The 13,394-nt window shown below is 41.4% G+C and overlaps 1 long non-coding RNA gene across 1 annotated transcript in view; it reads right to left on the bottom strand.

The window, feature by feature from the left end:
* Positions 1-13,111: 13,111 nt before the first annotated feature.
* Positions 13,112-13,394, bottom strand: part of LOC141058358 (uncharacterized) — a 69,111-nt gene continuing 68,828 nt past the window's right edge. The window contains exon 3 of the long non-coding RNA XR_012222149.1: positions 13,112-13,394. This exon is cut by the window's right edge and continues 48 nt beyond it. This is a non-coding gene — a long non-coding RNA (uncharacterized lncRNA).

The raw sequence follows: 13,394 nt of genomic DNA, 5'->3' as shown, positions 1-13,394 counted from the left end.
TGGAGCTGAAGAGGGGAATGATAAATGCAGGGACAAGAGACTTCCTGTTTCTACATAGCAAAAAGAAAAGAGAACTATCTGGGTAGAAAGGCAAAATGAGCAATTGTAAGTGCACAGTGCTGTACAATATGACTGCAATATATTAAGGGGATACAACTTTGCTTGGACTGCTTCTTTAAGTTTTTGGCATAGGTGATAAAAATGGTGTAATGAATGGAATAAAACACTGATACATTTGGCTCCAATAAAATATTGCAACTTGCTCATACAGTTTGATACAAATGCAATAATGTATCACTGTATATTATGAATCACTGGTGACCAGGTGAGGTGCATTATATTATGGGCAGTTGCAGATTTTTTGCCATATACAGTATGTGTGTGCTGGTAATTATATTGTATATGTTTCTGACTATGTAGCATACTTTTATATACGTATCTGCATTAAAACGCTAATTGTTTTAGCCAAAAAAAGGAGTTTTTCTTCTGTTATTTGTTCATGTCCAGTAGTTATTTTTTCATTTTCCATCCATTTTGGGATGATAACACCAGAAATAAAAAGTTCCAGTACCGGACCCATTCCTATGAATAGGAAGGGAATGTCATAAAGTGTCTTATTGACTCCTTTCCTGCTGCTATTTTTTTTTCCAGATCAAAAACAACTTTTTATGCTCATCCCCCCCCCCAAAAAAAAGGTTAGCAAACTAATCAATTTTTTTATTAACTTCGGATTCTATGGGAAACAGATCATAGCACGTTTTCTATTTTGCAGCCATTTTTGCTCAGTTTGTCAAGGATTCAGCTTTTTTTTTTTTACAATGGATAGCAACTGGACATGTGAACAGAGTCCTAGTTATTTTACGCCATATTATAGAAAATTGGATTTTTGAGAAAATCGCATCACACTCAGATCAGAGTGCAATTCGCACAATCAGCCTGACTTTCTCAGACGAGAGAAGGACGGCCGTGTGACCGTAGCCTTATGGTGGAAGAGGCGCTGGTTCTTTGACATTTGCCGTATATTCCACCCATTGAGTGTCTTACAGGTATTCCTACCAGTCAGGGTTTGCAGTCGATGTTCTAAAGATGTTTTTGTTTCTTAACGTCTCGCGTATCTCTTCCATATCTGTGTTTATGAAGAACATAAGACGCGCGGCGCTTCACATCTTCCTAAGATCTCCTCTGTGTTCACTATAATTGAGGTATGGAAGGATCCTTTGTGCATCATTAAAGCAAAAAAACAGATTCACACGTAGGTTCTCCGAGTGTTGAATGCTTTTATCTTAAACCACAAAGGATCATCCACTAACAACAAGTGTGGACGCAGATGTCAGACAGATGCTATTAATTGTGGATGTGCTGACATGACCCCCTGCACAAACACCCGGATTACACAGTCAGCTGGTAGCCACTTTGTTGTACCTTTGTTTTTGTGGCAATTTTTGAGCAGATCACCTACAGTATGAGATTGCTAATGGAGGAGTGACTAAGGGCTCGCGCAGACGAGCGTATAGATGTGACAGGCGCTGTCCAATTATTCACTGGATAGCACACTGACCCGGCTGCATATTTTAATGTGCCTGCTAAAGCTTTGGTATAATCATTTGTTGCACTGTATGTAATACTTACTCCTTTAGATCCGTGACTGGGGCCTCTCTAGATCTCATCAGGTGGAAAGTGCTATAGCATATTGATGCAGCCTGGTCTAGTGCCTTTGATCATCTAACCACCCCCTGGTGTGCTTGCCCCAGCTGCCAAATTATACCCAACCAGCTCCCACAATCCCTCTCTCCTGACCCTATAGTGTGGCCTATATATGTAGTAGTTCCTAAGGGGAAGCACGCAGTGTGGGGTGCAGACGCAGTGTGGGGTGCAGCACGCAAGCATCCCATAAGCAAAGCATCACAGAAGCTAAGCATCAAGAAAACGGCAGTTATACATGGCAGTTATTCAGGGCAGGAGTCAGGTAACCCACACTTTGCTCTCTCCTTTATCCATGTGCTTTATCTCTATCCTCCTGTGTTGTCTTGCCATCCACATTCACCACCCCATCCCCCCTCCATCACGACTCATACACATCAGCCCCTCTATACTTCCCTCTCCCATGTACAGCTCCCATGCACTCCTCACCTTCCTGAGAGACCTCAGCCCATCTTGCCCAAACACAGCGCAGAAAAAAACTGCTTACTATTCCTACAACTATTTGCTCTTTATGTTCTTACTCCTACTGATTGCAGGTGACATCTCCCCCAACCCTGGTCCACCATCCCCCAACCTCAACCCCCTACCCTACCTCATATCGAAACCATAATAATCTTATTAATATTACTTGCACTCCCTCATCTCCATCTTTTAATTGTGCCCTCTGGAATCCACGGTCTGTTTGTAACAAGCTTCCTTTCCTGCACAACTACTTTCTGAACAACTCTCTTAATCTGTTGGCCCTCACTGAAACCTGGATTCAGGATTCTGACACTGTCTCTCCTGCTGCCATTTCCTATGGTGGCTTACAATTCTCTCATTCCCCGACACCCACAAACAGACATGGTGGTGGAGTCGGCATACTCCTGTCCCCACAATTCACCTTCCAGGTCATCCCCCCCAGTTCCATCACTCTCATTCCCTTCTTTTCAGGTCCACACCATCAGGCTCTTCCGTCCCCTCTCCCTCAGAGTAGCGGTCATATACCGGCCCCCATGCTCACCCACCCACTTCCTTGACCACTTTTCAGCCTGGCTGCTGCACTTCATGACCTCAGAACTTCCAACCCTTATCCTGGGAGACTTCAACATCTCCATTAACAGAACTACTTCCACATCTGCATCCCAGCTTCTATCACTAACCACCTCTCTAGGCCTCTTGCAGCTTTCAACCTCTGAGACACACAAGGACGGTAACACCCTTGATCTGGTCTTCGTCCAGCTCTGTTCAATCTCCCACCTAAATAACTCACCGCTTCCACTCTCTGACCACAACATTCTCTCCTTCACGCTCACAAATCCTCACCCACGACAGCTCACTCCTACCTACCACACATATAATGACTATGGAGAAAAACCCGCACACCAGAAGACTTCATCCACTTCAAATTTATGTTAAGAACCTATAATGCTGCCCTTCACCTCGCCAAACAGACCTACTTCACCACCCTGATCTCCTCACTAGCTAACAACCCCAAGAAACTTTTTGACACTTTTCACTCCCTCCTCAGGCCAAAAGCACAAGCCCCTATCACAGACATTTGTGCTGATGACCTGGCCTCCCACTTTACAGAAAAAATAGATAATATCCGTCAGGAAATCTGCTCCCAACCACCAAGTGCTGTGACTCCCTTCCCTTTCTGCATCTCCCCTGGCTCACTTTCCACATATGATCCCATCACAGAAGAAGTCTCCAGACTCCTCTCTTCTTCTCGTCTGACTACATGCACTACCGACCCCATTCCCTCACATCTCCTCCAGTCTCTCTCTCCAGTCGTCACAACCCACCTAACTACTATATTTAATCTCTCCCTCTCCTCGGGCATTTTCCCATCATCCTTCAAACACGCAATTGTTACTCCATTACTAAAGAAACCTGCTCTCGACCCATCCTGCACAAGCAACTACAGACCAGTCTCCAATCTCCCCTTCATCTCTAAACTTTTGGAGCGAAACAGCAAAACGTAACGGTGACCACTCTCTGCTCATTCTTCTTGACCTATCTGCAGCTTTCGACACTGTTGACCACCATCTCCTACTCTTTAGGCTCCAGTCACTAGGCATTAAGGACACTGCTCTCTCCTGGTTCTCTTCCTATCTCTCTGACTGCTCCTTCAGTGTTTTGTTCTCTGGCTCCACGTCATCTCCTCTTCCTCTTGCTGTCAGGGAATCTCAGGGCTCAGTCCTTGGCCCCCTTCTTTTCTCTCTCTACACGGCCCCAATTGGACAGACCATCAGCAGAATTGGCTTTCAGTACCATCTTTATTCTGATGACACACAACTATATATGTCTTCCCCCGACCTTACCCCCGCTGTACTATAGAACGCCAGTGACTGTCTGCAGTCTCCAACATCATGTCCGCTCTCTATCTGAAACTCAACCTCTCCAAAACTGAACTTCTTCTGCTCCCGCCGTCTACTAACCTCCCTAAATCTGACATTTCCCTCTCCGTGGGTGGTACCACAATAACACCCCGGCAGCAGGTGTGCTGTCTGGGTGTTATGTTTGACACCAATCTCTCCTTCACATCCCACATACAATCTCTTGCCCGCTCTTGCCGCTTACACCTAAAGAACATCTCTAGAATCCGCCCTTTTCTCACCATGGAAGCAACAAAAACCCTCACTGTAGCATTGATCCACTCCCGCCTGGATTACTGCAACGCTCTATTAATTGGCCTCCTCGTCACTCGACTATCCCCTCTCCAGTTCATACTTAATGCAGCAGCCAGGGTCATCTATCTGACTAATCGCTACTCGGACACGTCCGCTCTTCGCCAGTCCTTACATTGGCTGCCCATTCATTATAGGATCCAATTCAAAGTACTTGTTCTCAGCCACAAAGCTCTCCACAGTGCAGCACCCCCCTATATCTCCTCCCTCATTTCTGTCCATCGGCCTAACCGACCGCTGCGCTCTGCAAACGACTTTTGACTAACCTCTGCAATAATCCGTACCTCACACTCCGGACTCCAAGACTTCTCCCGTGCTGCTCCAATTCTTTGGAATGCTCTATCCCAAGAAATCAGGAATATCCACAATTTGCATAGTTTCAGGCGCTCCCTCAAACCACATTTGTTCAAAGCGGCCTATCACGTTCACTAATCACAGTCATTCTATGTGTAAGTGTGCATGTGTAGCCCATTCACTATCTCCATCCATCCCTCACTCCCTCAAGATGGCTGGACCATCATTGTAAATACACCATTGTAAATACACACCTGTACTTTGTATCTCCCTCACCTCATTGTAGAATGTAAGCTCTCACGAGGAGGGTCGTCTTATTTTGCTTTAGTTATTGTATTGATAACGTTGTTACTTATGACTTGTGTTTTGAAACTGTTAAACTGTAAAGCGCAGAGGAATATGTTGGCGCCATATAAATAAAGATTATATTATTATTATTATTCAGTAGGGCTGTTCAGATGGCCGATTTTTCTCTCGTTATGATTATTTGCAACATGCAATATTCTCTTTCGAGTGTTGGATGAGAATGAGAAGCAAACATTCAAGTCTATGGGTAAGTAAAAAAAAATGGGATCCCACACAGAACATCCGTGGCATCCGTTTTTTTACAGATACATTTGCAGTATTAACTTAGGAAACTGCATTTGATATTTTCCATTTTTAAATGTATGAAAACAGAGCACGAACGGATGGTACACGGATGAAAAAGCGGACAAACGGATGGCACATAGATGGGTGAAACAGACATATGGATGGCACATGGATAAAAAACCAGACATATGGATGGCACATGGATAAAAAAAACAGACATACGGATGGAACATGGATGCAAGAAACGGATATACGGATGGTACATGGATGGGAGAAATGGACATACAGATGGCAAATGGATGGCAACACGGACATACAGATGTCACATGGATGGAAAAAAACAGATACACGGATGGCACATGGATGGGAAAAACAAACTTAAGGAAGGCACACAGATGGAAAAACGGACATACAGATATCTCTTGGATGAAAAAGCCGACATTCGGATGGCACACAGATGGCAACACGGACATACGGATGGCACATGGATGGAAGAAACGGACATACAGATGGAAATAAACAGACATTCAGATGGAACACGGGTGGAAAAACGGACATATGGATGGCACACGGATGGCAAAAATCTTCATCTTTTATAGGGGTCCCTCCGGTCAGTCTTCAGCAGTTTGTGATTAGCGCAATCACTCTAGTGTTGCTCAAAGTCACAAATCAATGTACGGTAAGTCTTTCAGAGCTGGAACGAGGATGCCATAGACTTCCATTCAGAGCTTGTGACCGATACCTCTGACTTCCGATAAGTCAGTTGGTGGCACAAGACTGGAACGGCACTGGGAAGAGCTCAAGACTGGTGAGTATAACACTAGGATCTGGGAGCTTACATTAGTGGCACCACTCCAACGTTGAAATAAAAAAACAAAACACTGGAATGGTGCTTTAATATTAGTCTGCTAATGTGGACTAGTTATGTGACCTCTGCAGCCGATCACTGGCCTCAGTGGTAAATGGCACAAGAACAGTGAATAGCTACAGATCCCTCGTGAGCAGAGTACACCAGTGCACCTAGTTCTGATTTTTCCATTATTTTATCACAGTTTGCCCCTGCTCATTTTTTCTAATTAAATTCTAAAACTCCATTAAGGCAAGACCAGGCAGCGCAACATTGGTGATACATCAACCACTGCAGAGACAATAGTCAGCCGTCCTGACGCTCCCGATCCCGCAATGGCAGTAAAATCCTCTCCTTTTCTATGTGATAGGATAATGCTCTGTGCAATGTTCTTCTGGAAAACCTTAAATCATATCATATACAGTGTATGGTCACCAAAATTTTGCATATCATTTTCTGCCGAGTTGCGTGGGCGCTGTGGCCAAAGAGTTATTATTAACTCAAGCCACAAATTCTCAAAATGATTGAGGTCTGGATTCTGATTTGGTCACTCCAGGACATTAACATTGTACTTCGTAGTTATCCTTTTTTGTGCACTTCTGGCTTCATACTTGTTTTTGTTATGTTTTTCTTTTACAGGATTTCTCGGTATTTTTATAGAATTTTTTTCTCTTTTGCCTTCATAACCTCCCAGGACCTGCGCCACAGAAGCATCCACACAGCAAGAGGATAACACTGCCGTGCCGGACTTTGGGGTAATTTGTTGTAGCGGTACATGGTGTTTGGTTTATGGCTTTTCTTTAAAAAAAAAAAAAAAGACATAAGAAAAACATTCGTAGATTTCCAGTATGATAAACAACTTTAAAGTTTTTCTTGTAAATCCATCATGGTTGAGTGTCACAGGTTCGCTCCACTACCTTTTGTCAACCAGTTCTCACTCTGCGCCTTTTAAAAGAATAAGAACTCCATTGATTTTATGCCAAGATTTCTCTTGTTGCCTATGATGAAGTGTGAAGCACAAGCACAGTCTATACCTGGGAAAAGTGCAATACCTTCACATGGTGAGCTGGGTTTTATATTCTTTTTAGTAATGCCAGCTCTACATTATCGCCAATTTATTCACTATCATCTTACCAGATGTCCTTTGCGTGAATTTTACCTAAATAAAAAATAACCTGTCTGTTGAGCTGGGCTCCTTTCTATTCAATTTTTATTTTTTTAGTGGTTGTGATATGGGTGGGATCAGAAATAATTTCCATCCACGCCTATAAAAACCTCACATGCAACTACCGACTCAAATCTTGACGTTTCACCATCAAGCTTCATCTGGGGGTGAAAACGTACCGTGAAAGCTAAGGCTGGTTTCACACATCTGACATTCATAGTTCATGTATGGACTTGAATTGGAGAGTCTCATGTGATACATGGAATAAATTTGATGGGGTTTTTTTTGGTCTATGAAAACAATCTGCACGGCCCAATTGAAGTACATTGGTCTTAGTGGTGTCCGTCTATGGCAAGTGAGTCATGTGTGACTTGCAACCAGTGAATGAAAATCCAACACTTTTGGAAATGTAGTACATGGCATGTCACAATGCAACACCCTATGTAGTCATTACATATATGTTACATACTCTTATATTTATGTGTTAAAGGAGATTTGTCATTAAGATCATGCCCCCTCCCTAACTGGATACTGGATATGGGCAAGCAGGTTTTTGATATGTAAATCCATCAACACCTTTATATATTCTATGTATTTTTTATTACCAATCAATTAGCATTTTAATGCATATGCAAATTAAGCATTAAGTGCTGCGGGTGTGACAGAGCACTTAAGCAACTGTTGACTCCTGAGGTTGTCCCTGCGAAACTCCGCCCTCTTTAGCTTGATTGATAACTCACTGCTTTTGTAACTTCTGGCGCCAGGCAAAGGAATCATACAGCGAGCTATCGATCAAGCTATAAGGGCTAAGGCTCGGGAAGTTATCTGTGAGGCCCAGAGCACTTAGCGTTTAATTTGCATATTATTTATTATTATTATTTACTTATTTATATAGCGCCATTAATTCCATGGTGCTGTACATGAGAGGGGGGGGTTACATACAAAGTTATAGATATCGTTAAGAGAAAACAAATTTACAATGACACACTGGTACAGAGGGGAGGGGACCCTGTCCTTGCGGACTTACATTCTACGGGATAGTGGGGAAGAGATAGAAGGTCGGGGGTGCAGCGGCTCTGGTGGAGATGAGGCGGCAGCTCAGGCGGTGGTGAGGCGGCAGAATGGTCATTGCAGGCTGTAAGCTTTCCTGAAAAGATGGGTTTTCAGGTTCTGTTTGAAGGATCCGAGGGTGGTGGATAATCGGACGTGTTGAGGCATGGAATTCCAGAGGATAGGGGATATTCGGGAGAAGTCTTGGAGGCGGTTGTGTGAGGAACTAATAAGTGTGGAGGAGAGTAGGAGGTCTTGGGAGGATCGAAGATTACGTGAGGGAAGATATTGGGAGATTAGTTCAGAGATATAGGGAGGGGAAAGGTTGTGGATGGCTTTGTAGGTCAGTGTTAGTAGTTTGAACTGGATTCGTTGGGGAATTGGGAGCAAATGGAGGGATTTGCAGAGGGGGAGATGGGAGTAGCGAGGAGAGAGGTGGATTAGTCGGGCAGCAGAATTGAGGACAGACTGGAGTGGTGCAAGAGAGTTAGCAGGGAGGCCACAGAGGAGAGTGTTGCAGTAGTCAAGGCGGGACATGATGTACAAGAGTTTTTGTAGATTGAAGACTGAGGAAGGGACGGATTCTGGAAATATTTTTGAGTTGGAGGCCACAGGAGGTGGCAAGAGATTGGATGTGTGGTTTGAAGGACAGGTCGAGAGTTACTCCGAGGCAGCGGATTTCACGTGCTGGAGAGAGCGTGATGCCGTTTACCATAATAGATAGATCGGGTAGGGAAGATACGTGAGATGGAGGAAAGATAATGAGTTCCGTTTTGTCTACGTTGAGTTTTAGGAAGCGAGAGGTGAAAAAGGAGGATATGGCTGATAGATACTCCGGGATTCTGGATAGCAGAGAGGTGACATCTGAGCCAGAGAGGTAGATCTGAGTGTCATCTGCATACAGGTGGCACTGGAAGCCATGGGACTTTATGAGTTGTCCTAGGCCAAGAGTATAGATGGAAAAAAGTAGGGACCCCAGGACAGAGCCTTGGGGGACTCCCAACAGAGAGGGGGCGGGATGAGGAGGTAGTGTGGGAGTGGGAAACGCCGAATGTGCAGTCAGAAAGGTATGAGGAAATCCAGGATAGGGTGAGGTCTTTGATGCCAAGGGAAGAAAGAATCTGTAGCAGTAGGCAGTGGTCAACTGTGTCAAAGGCAGAGGATTCTCCGGTGGGCCCTGGCATCTGGTGGGCCCTGGCACCTGCTGGCATACAGGGCCAGCAGTTGCCTAGGGCCCCCGCTGCTCCAGGGGCCCCCAGCCAGTGGTGTGTCGCACACCATGCAGCTGCTATGGGGGCCCATGCCAGCGGAGTAGCAGCGGGTGTCAGGAGGCAGGAGCCCCTGTCCCCGCTGCTAAAGAGAAATGAATATTCACTGCGAAGCAGTGAATATCATTTCAGGTCTCCACACCCCCAGAGGCCCCGCCCCCAGCCCAGTAAGCCGCTCTGCATCAGGGCCGGCGCCGCCCTCAGTCCTCTCTGCTCCTGGCTCACAGCCAGTGCGCGATGACGTCACTACATCGTGCACCCGCTGTGTGTCTGGCAGAGGGGGCAGCTCCTGACACTGAAGCCGGGATCAGCGTGGGAGCGAGGAGGAGAGGTGAGTATTGTGTTTTGTTTTTTTTTTTTATATCTCTCTCACTCTCTCTATCTGTCTCTATCTATCTATCTCTCTCTATATATCTCTCTATCTCTCTTATATCTATCTATCTTTCTATCTCTATCTATTATCTATATCTATCTATCTCTATATCTATCTCTATCTATTATCTATATCTATCTATTTCTATCTCTATCTATCTATCGCTCTATCTTTATATCTATCTTTCTATCTCTACATCTATCTATCTCTATATCTATCTATCTATCTATCTATCTATCTCTATATCTTTCTATTATGTCTATCTATCTCTATATCTATCTATCTTACTCTATCTATCTCTATATCTATTATCTCTATATTTATTATCTATCTAGCTACCTTCTATATCTATCTATCTTTATCTATATATATCTCTATCTAATATCTATATCTATCTATCTCTATACCTATCTATCTATTTATCTATCCGTTATCTATCTCTATATCTTTTCTCTGTATCTATCTATCTCTATATCTATATCTCTCGCTATCTATCGCTCTATCTCTATATCTCTCTATAGCTATCTATCTATCTATCTATCTATCTCTATATCTATCTCTCTGTATATCTATCTATCGCTCTATCTCTATATCTTTCTATCTCTATATCTATATATCTATCTATCTTTCTCTATCTATTTATCTCTATATCTTTTCTCTGTATCTATCTCTCTCTATATCTATATCTATCTCTCTCTATATATATCTATTATCTCTATATCTATATCTATTTCTCTCTATATCTCTCTCTATATCTATCTATCTATTTATCTCTATCTCTATATCTATCTCTCTGTATATCTATCTATCTTTCTATCTCTATATCTATCTCTATATCTATCTATCTATCTTTATCTATCTATCTATTTATCTCTATCTATTATCTATATCTATCTATATCTATCTATTATGTCTATCTATCTAGCTATCTCTATTATCTATATCTACCTATCTCTATATCTTTCTATCTTACTCTATCTCTATATCTATCTGTTATCTCTATATTTATTATCTATCTTTATCTATCTCTATCTATTATCTATATCTATATCTATCTCTCTATCTCTTTATCGATCTCTGTATCTATCTCTCTCTATATCTATCTCTCTCTCAATCTACCGCTCTCTCTATCTCTATCTATCTTTATATCTATATCTATCTATCTCTATATCTATCTATTATCTCTATATCTATCTACCTATCTATCTCTATATCTATCTCTATATCTCTCTCTCTATAGCTATCTATATATTATCTCTATATCTATCTATATATTATCTCTATATCTATCTATCTATCTCTATATCTATCTTTCTATCTAACACTATATCTCTGTATCTATCTCTATATCCCATTATCTATTTATCTCTATCTCTATCTCTCTCTCTTTAGCTTTCTATCTATTGATCTCTCCATCTATCTCTATCTATCTCTATATCTATCTATTATCTCTATTATCTATATCTATCTATCCATCTATCTATCTAGCTATCTCTATCTATCTCTATATCTCTCTCTATATCTGTCTATCTTTCTAACTCTATATCTATCTATCTCTATACATATCTCTATATCTAGCTATTATCTCTTTATCTATCTCTATATCTATCTATCTATCTCTATATCTATTATCTCTATATCTATCTATCTCTATATATATCTCTATATCTATTTTTATTTATAGCCATCTATCTTTATATATTTATCTCTATATCTATCTATATATGTCTATATTATTATTATTATATCTGTATATCTCTATCTATTATCTATCTCTATCTATTATGTATCTCTATCTATATATCTATCTCTATATCTTTCTATCTATAGCTATCTATCTCTATATCTATCTATCTATCTATCTATCTATCTATCCATTATCTATTTTCTATCTATCTCTATATCTATCTACCTATCGATCTATCTATCTATCTATCTATCTATCTATCTATCTATCTATCTATATTTCTTTCTATATCTATCTTTATATCTATCTCTATCTATCTCTATCTATCTATCTCTATCTCTATGAATCTTTCTATCTATATCTATCCATTATCTACTTTCTATCCATTATCTACTATCTATCTCTATATCTATCTATTTCTACATCTATCTTTCTATATATATCTATCTAACTCTATATCTATATATCTATATAGCATTATACCCTATGAGGGGGTGCATTATTCCCTATGAGGGGGGCAGTATTATACCCTATGAGGGGGCAGCATTATACCCTATGAGGAGGCAGCATTATACCCTATGAGGGGGCAGCATTATTCCCTATGAGGGGGGCAGTATTATACCCTATGAGGGGGGCAGTATTATACCCTATGAGGGGGGCAGTATTATACCCTATGAGGGGGCAGCATTATTCCCTATGAGGGGGGCAGCATTATTCCCTATGAGGGGCAGCATTATTCCCTATGAGGGGGGCAGTATTATACCCTATGAGGGGGTGCATTATACCCTATGAGGGGGGCAGTATTATACCCTATGAGGGGGGCAGTATTATATTCTATGAGATGGCTGCATTATATTCTATGAGGAGGCTGCATTATACTATGTGAGGCGGCTGCTTTATATTCTATGAGGGGGCTACCCAACTCCTGCTACATAATTAAGACATTACAACCTTATATTATACCCGGATATTATCGTGTTTTACCGCATAATTGGTGGTCTGGTATTTAACTCAATGCAGCTACATAGTGGGCCCCAAGAATGATTTTCTCTGGTGGGCCCAAGGTGTTCCAGTCCGACGCTGCATACACATTAACCTTTTCGATATCTCCATGTGTTATATATATATATATAATTTCCACATTAACCGGCTCCTTTATGTCTGCTCCTTATCAGTGGCAAGATGAAATGAAGTTCTAGGGATCTTCGTATAGAAGTTTCCTCAGCTCAGGATGTCCTCTGACTTTGAAGTTGCTTCTTGGCAGCACGGAGAAGCTGTTTGCGCTTTCACATTTTAAAAGGTTTTTTTTTTTTTTTAAGCATCTCTCTCGTCAGTTTAATTCAGGATCCTATAAACTCATTTTATAACTGTTTTTTATATTCTGGACCAGAGCCTCATTTGGTGTATGCTTCAGTGTTCTAACTCCCCATTTCTTAATTATTAGTTTGTTTCAATTATATTCTCTCCCCTTTTCATTTAAGAAAATTTATTTTTGTGGTATAATATACTTCCAAATAACTTGACAGGCACATTTCCACTTTTAATATATATATAAAAAAATTTTTTTAATATTTATTAATAAAAAAGTATTTTAACTATGATTCAACGTTGGCAATCTGTGCTCTTCAAGAGTCCATCCCTCCAGCTCAGTAGCTCAAAGTAAATGCCTTCACCTCTGAATTTATTCTATCACTCCTATGTGAGTTCGATTCCACCTTTTTCTCAGTGAGACTGTGTTTCTCGCCA

This window comes from Dendrobates tinctorius, unplaced genomic scaffold (assembly GCF_039654945.1).
Source record: "Dendrobates tinctorius isolate UK_male_01 unplaced genomic scaffold, ASM3965494v1 ptg000211l, whole genome shotgun sequence".
NCBI lineage: Eukaryota > Metazoa > Chordata > Amphibia > Anura > Dendrobatidae > Dendrobates > Dendrobates tinctorius.
This window is presented reverse-complemented; position numbering and strand designations above follow the sequence as displayed.